We start from the raw sequence: 7,566 nt of genomic DNA, 5'->3' as shown, positions 1-7,566 counted from the left end.
GTAATGAAAAGTAACTTTGATGACTCGAAGATATCTTGCAGATCAACTTTGATGACAGAGATTAACTTTTGTTGTTTTAGAGATTAACTTTTTGATAGCTCCGAGAATAACTTTTATGCCTCTGAGATTAACTTTAATGAACGAACATGTCTTAGAAAGTTCTCTGATGAATGAAAGGCTACTTGGAGAATAGCATTTTGATAACTGAGATTAACTTTTTGATGACTCTGAGAATAACTTTGAGGATGCGAGTAAATTTTTGAGTGTTTGAGAGCGTCTTTTTGTTATCTCGAAGAGTAACTTTGGTGTTACGGAGAGCACCTTTGACTATTTTTTCTTACTTAACGACATATAATTTTTACGAAAGTGCTGAAAAAGTTACATTTGACTATTTTTTCTTACTTAGCGACATATAATTTTAGTTACGAAAGTGTTGAAAAAGTTACATTTGACTATTTTAGTGCTCCACAAAGTATAAATGTCAGTTAAGAACGACGATGATAGATATCTTTGACTATATTTTCTTACTTGACGATGGATAAAGTTAGTTATGAACAGTGCTGAAAAGAATCCTTTGACAATTTTTAGCTAAGCGAAAGGCTGTTTTAGTTAAGAACGGTGTTGAATGAGGTTAATCCTGACTATTTTCAGATGAGAGAAGTGATATTTCAGTTAAGAAATGACAAGGAAACATGATGAAGTAACTATTTTTAGTTGACCGATGAATACTTTTAGTTGAGCAAAAGCTTAAACATGATGAACATGACTTTTTCTGATGATTGGCAGATAATTTTAGTTAAGAAATGACAATGAAACATGATGAACACGGTTATTTTCTGATGAATGGGGAATATGTTTAGTTAAGAAATGATGAAAGTTATTATTTTTAGTTGATTGACGATGGATAAAAGCTAGTTATGAACAGTTTTGGAAAGTTTCCTTTGACAATTTTTCTTGATGAAACATAGCGCCTGTTAAGAAAGTGCTGAAAAAGTTTCCTTTGACAATTTTTAGCTAAGAGAAAGGTTGTTTTAGTTAAGAACAGTGTTGAACGAGGCTATTTCTGACTATTTTTAGTTGACTGGATAATAGGTTTAGTTGAGAAATGACGAAAGTGACTATGTTTTAGTTGATTGGCGAAAGATTTTTTTAGTTAAGGAACGTTAGATAGGGGAAAAACCCAGAGAACATATGGGGAACATGGCAAAGAACACATGTAAGAAAAGTTGATGAATACAGTGAACATGCTGGGAATATGAACTTACAGAGAACATGAAAACATGATAAGGAGAATAGGGATTACAAAGAATGAACAATGGACTTGTGAAGAACATGGAGAATATGACAAAGAATGTAGAAAACATGTAAGTGAAGGTGAAAAAACGAAGTGATCTTGTGAGGAACATGAACTTGTAGAGGAACATGAATATTGACAAAGAACACAAAATATGGAAGTTAGCATGAATATTGAGTATAAAAGTTGTAAAGAGAACATGTGATGAATATGAAAACATAGAAAATATGACTAGAATTTGTAGAGAACATAATGAGACTAAAAAATGGAGATACTTGTGAAAATATGAACTGAATGGGACTGTGAACATTTGTAGAACATGGAGTGAACACGGATGAGAATACGAAGAACACAGTGAATATAGAGAAAATATGCAAATACAGTATGATTATTGAAGGTTTGGATACGTTGGGGATTGATACGTTGGGGATGAGAAGGGTAAAGTAATTACTCAGATAAACAGATAGGCTGGAGAGGGACTTGATCGAATATATTTATGTCTGATGATCTAAGGCTGAGGAAATGGAGCTTTGTTAATGTCCAGATTAATTTTACTACGTTAGAAAATAAGGTGATCTTAAATCTCAGGGTGATTTAGTTGGAAAATAAAGAACTTGCACAAATGAACTAAGCTGGGGCACAAGAGTTGAAACTTGATAACTGAACTGGTTTTTATTTACTATGTCTGAAAATGTAGTTGGGTGATTTGGACTGAGAGTAATGATTTTACAAAAGTGAGCTTGGACAGAGGACAAGAGCTAGTTTTATAATTGTTTACTTCATATTTACTATGTCTGAAATACAGAGGGTAAAAAATTTCAGGGAAATTGGTGGTTTATTTACAAAGACTTGAGGGTGGAAGAGGGTGGGGGACGAGAGCTGGAGCTCGATAACTGACTTGATTTTATTTACTAACTTTGAAGTATGTCTGCTTTTAATTTTAGGGAAATTGATGGGTTATTTACAAAGATACGAAGGAGAACTAAGGCGGGGACGAGAGCTGGAGCTCGATAACTGACTTGATTTTATTTACGGTGTCTGAAATACAGAGGGTAGAAATTTCAGGGAAATTGGTGGTTTATTTACAAAGATATGAAAGAGAACTAAGGCGGAGGACAAGAGCTGGAGCTTGGTAACTGTTTTGATCTTATTTATGGCGTCTGAAATACAGAGGCTAAAAATCTCAGGGAATTTGGACTGTTACTAATGATTTTGTACAAATGAACTAAGCTGGGGACAAGAGCTAGAGTTTGATAATTGTTTGCATTTACTAAACTATGTCTGAAATACAGAGGGTAGAAATTTCAGGGAAATTGGACTGATACTAACGAAGATACGAGAGAGAGCTAAGGCGGAGGACAAGAGCTGGAGCTTGGTAACTAAATTACTGTATTGAACTACATTTGAAATATGATTATTTTTAAATTTTAGAGGGATTGGAATGATAGTATTCATTATACGACAGGGGACTAAGGTGGGGAACGTGAGCTAGAACTTGCTTACTAACATGATTTATTTGTGTAAAACTGACTTGCTTAATGAAAAGGAGCAAACATACTGACTTGCTTAATGAAAAGGAGCAAACATACGATGTTGGAAAATAGTTGAACTGAATGAAAGGAGAGAGAGAGAGAGAGGAGGGACGGTCCAGATATTATGAGAAGATAACATAAGATAAGAGGTCTGGCTGACCGGGCGTAAAGTAAACACAGGTGAGGCGACAGATTGCGAGGTAAGGGGGGGAGGGAGGGGGGTGTGATGTACGAAACCCTGAAAACAATGACTTACACAGGTGATTTTCTAAATTTATATGAATAACTAAGGCTTACATAGACGATTTTGTAAGTTGAAAACATGTAAAATATGTCCGTAGAGTTCTCCTGGAAGCCCTAAAGTGCTACATACGTTATTTGAATTTCTCCCATAAGGCCTTAACAAACTTCTATGTCTCGGAAATTATTTTTCTCATAAGAACTTTAACAAAACTCGTATGACATTATTTTTCCTCATAAGAATTCCCTAATTCCAAATCTGTGACTCCCCAAATTCACCTGAAACCCTTGGGGCGCACAGGGGATATTTGACCTGAAACCCTTGGGGCGCACAGACGATATTCTAAATTTACCTGAAACCCTTGGGGCGCACAGACGATATTTGACCTGAAAAAAAATATCGTCTGTGAGGCGCCTTCCCTACTACTCACACGCACACACACGCACACACACGCACACACACACACACACATACACACACACACACACACACACACACACACACACACACACACACACACACACACACACACACACACATACACACACACACACACACACACACACACACACACACACAGAGGGCATATACTGAAAGTGACAAGGAAATCTGCGAGGCACTGAATGCCAGTTTCCATGGAGTGTTCACTACCGAGCCTGAGCAGCTCCCATTGTTGGAAGGGGTTACCCTAGATGAAAGACTATCAGATATAGAGGTGACAGCAGAGGAGGTAATGAAACAGTTGACAACTCTAGATGCAACTAAAGCAGTTGGACCAGACAAAGTATCACCGTGGATACTAAAAGAAGCAGCACAGGCCCTCAGCGTGCCTCTGGCAATGATCTTTAATGAGTCACTTATGTCAGGAGAATTGCCCAGTTGCTGGAAGAAGGCAAATGTCGTGCCGATCTTCAAGAAAGGAGATAGGGAGGAGGCACTCAACTACAGACCTGTATCACTGACAAGCATCCCCTGTAAAATACTGGAAAGAATAATTAGGCTACGACTGGTTGCACACCTGGAGAACATTAGGTTTGTGAACAAACATCAACATGGGTTCTGGACAGGGAAATCGTGCCTAACAAACCTTCTGGAATTCTATGATAAAATAACGAGGATAAGACAGGACAGAGATGGTTGGGCAGACTGCATATTTCTGGACTGCCAAAAAGCCTTTGATACAGTACCGCACATGAGACTGCTGTTCAAGCTCGAGAGGCAGGCGGGGGTGGGGGGAAAGGTCCTAGAATGGATAAGGAACTACCTAACAGGAAGGAGCCAAAGAGTTACGGTAAGGGGCGAGAAGTCGGACTGGCGAACAGTAACAAGTGGAGTACCACAAGGATCGGTGCTGGGACCAATTCTATTTCTTGTATATGTTAACGACATGTTTACAGGCGTAGAGTCCTACATGTCGATGTTTGCGGATGATGCAAAGTTGATGAGAAGAGTTGTGACAGATGAGGATTGCAGGATCCTCCAAGAGGATCTGAACAGATTGCAGAGATGGTCAGAGAAATGGCTACTAGAATTCAACACGAGCAAATGTAAAGTTATGGAAATGGGACTAGGAGATAGGAGACCAAAGGGACAGTACACAATGAAGGGGAACAGCCTACCTGTAACGACGCGTGAAAGAGACCTGGGGGTGGACGTAACACCTAATCTATCTCCTGAGGCACATATTAATAGGATAACGACAGCAGCGTACTCTACACTGGCAAAAGTTAGAACATCATTCAGAAACCTAAGTAAGGAGGCATTTAGGGCGCTTTACACTGCCTACGTAAGGCCAGTCTTAGAGTATGCCGCCTCATCATGGAGTCCCCATCTGAAGAAGCATATAATGAAACTGGAAAAGGTTCAGAGGTTTGCAACGAGACTCGTCCCAGAGCTACGAGGGATGGGGTATGAAGAGCGCCTGAGGGAACTGTTCCTTACGACACTAGAAAGAAGAAGGGAGAGGGGGGACATGATAGGAACGTATAAGATACTCAGAGGAATTGACAGAGTGGACATAGACGAAATGTTCACACGGAATAGTAACAGAACGAGAGGACATGGATGGAAGCTTGAAACTCAGATGAGTCACAGAGATGTTAGGAAGTTTTCTTTTAGCGTGAGAGTAGTGGGGAAATGGAATGCACTTCAGAAACAGGTTGTGGAAGCAAATACTATTCATAATTTTAAAACCAGGTATGATAGGGAAATGGGACAGGAGTCATTGCTGTAAACAACCGATGCTCGAAAGGCGGGATCCAAGAGTCAATGCTCGATCCTGCAAGCACATATAGGTGAGTACATATAGGTGAGTACACACACACACACACACACACACACACACACACACACACGCACACACACACACACACACACACACACACACGCACACACACGCACACACACGCACACACACGCACACACACACACTGAAAATAAGTGTCGAGTACATCGTGGTATTGTGAAATTGTGAAGCCGAAATTGTGGAGCCGGAGTGACCTCACCAGCTGTGACGCGGGACGCAGCGACCTCACCACTTGACCAGCCGCGTGGAGTACTTTCTCGCCTGTTTGTGCTGCAGATTGTGCAAGGTATTGAGGAGCGCCTTTTTGGCTAGATTGTTACTGCAATGACTAGAAGGGGTTCAAGGTCAATCACCAGCAGGGATGAGGAGGAGGACAGATTTATAGACAAATTAATAGGGAAATTTGTAGAGAGAAGGAGTGATTGGTTGGAGGATCTAATCCAGGGGATTAAAAGTGAGGTATTTCAGCAAATACAGGATGCGGTAGAGAGGCAGAAGCAAGAACTTATGCTCTATGTTCAGGAAGAGATTAGGAAGGGAAGAGAGGACTGGGAGAGGGAATGTGCTCATATCACAAACGAATTAGGAAGGATCAACAGCATGGCTAAGGACAGAGGATTGGTGGGGGATGGGTTAGTGACTGCGGTTGGGATGGAGAATCCCCAGGGGACAGGCTACCAGCATGACAATGAATTACTGAGGAGACGGTCTATTATAATACATGGATTATTCGAATCTGGGGCACCAACAAGACAAGAGAGAATAGAAACGGAAAAATACGAATTGCACGAGATATTGAGGTGTATTGGAGCAGGAATGGCAGAACACGAGGTGGATATCAGCCGCCGGGTTGGACCTTACAATTGTACCAAGAATAGACCTGTTCTGGTGCAATTCTCCAATGAGGAGGCTGTGGAGTACATAATGAGGACCAAGCATTTACTCAGAGGAAGTGAAACCCATTACAATGTGTTTATAGAGAGGTTTATGACGAAAGACGAGCAAATAGCGCACAAGAATAGGAGGCAACAACGACACCGAACTAGCCTCTCAGGTAGTCTCACCTCCCAGGTCACCTCCCAGGCCACCTCCCAGGTCACCTCCCAGGTCGCATCCTCCCCAACTCAGCCCTCCTATACCTCCCCCCTGCCTCAGCCTCCCAAAACCCCCCTGTCCCTTCCACATTTGCACCTCCCCAACGATTCCCCTGCCCCTGCTACATCACACCTGTCAACGACCCCAGTGGGTCAAGCCATGCCCTCCCCATCCCCCCTCCCCAACTACCCCTTCCTACTCCCCTGCCCCTTCTACCCCATTGACTTCAATTCCATCTACTCCATCCCAGCTTCCACTGCACCCCTCTTCCACTCACCCCCAAACCCCACCCAACCCTCACCCCTCCTATGCACCTCCAGTCCACATTTAACCCCCTCACCTTGTGACCCCCTAACACCTTCCCCCATCTCCCTCTTCCCCTCTTCTACCCCAAAACCCCCACCTACCCCCGATTCCCCCCTAACTAATATACCCTCTCTTCCACTCCCAGCACCCATGCTCTATTCTCATCTCAGCCCTCAGCCCTCAGTATCCCACTCCCCCCAACCTCTCAACCTCTATCTGACTCTCAGTCTCACTCTATTTCTCAACCCCTCTATGCTATTCAGACCCCTAACTTTCAGACCCATTATGCCCTTCCTACCCCCCTAGATGCCCAGACCCCATTCGCCTACCAGGCACTCCCAGGCACCCCCCTAGCACCCGCCCACTCACCCCTACAGCCCCCACTTGCCCCCCAGACACCCCCCAGTTCCCCCCAGACCCCTGGTGAAAGGGGGAACTCTGACACCCGAGTTTCCAAGAAGAGTCTCAAGCTTTGGTACACCAATGCTGATGGGGTAGCCAATAAAGCAGAAGAGATAAAAGAAAGAGTTAGTGAGGCAGACCCAGACATAGTGGCAATAGTGGAAACTAAAATAATTGGCATGATCTCGGATGCAATCTTTCCAGAGGGGTACCAGGTGATAAGAAAAGAAAGGACACAGAGACAGGGAGGAGGAGTGGCACTACTAATAAAGCGGAAATGGAAGTTTGATGAGCTGGAAAATCCGGGTACCAATGAAAGCACGAGCTTCATACATGGAACTCTGACAGTGGATGGGAAGAAGATTGTAATCTTGATACTCTACAATCCCCC

This window comes from Procambarus clarkii, chromosome 14 (assembly GCF_040958095.1).
Source record: "Procambarus clarkii isolate CNS0578487 chromosome 14, FALCON_Pclarkii_2.0, whole genome shotgun sequence".
NCBI lineage: Eukaryota > Metazoa > Arthropoda > Malacostraca > Decapoda > Cambaridae > Procambarus > Procambarus clarkii.
This window is presented reverse-complemented; position numbering follows the sequence as displayed.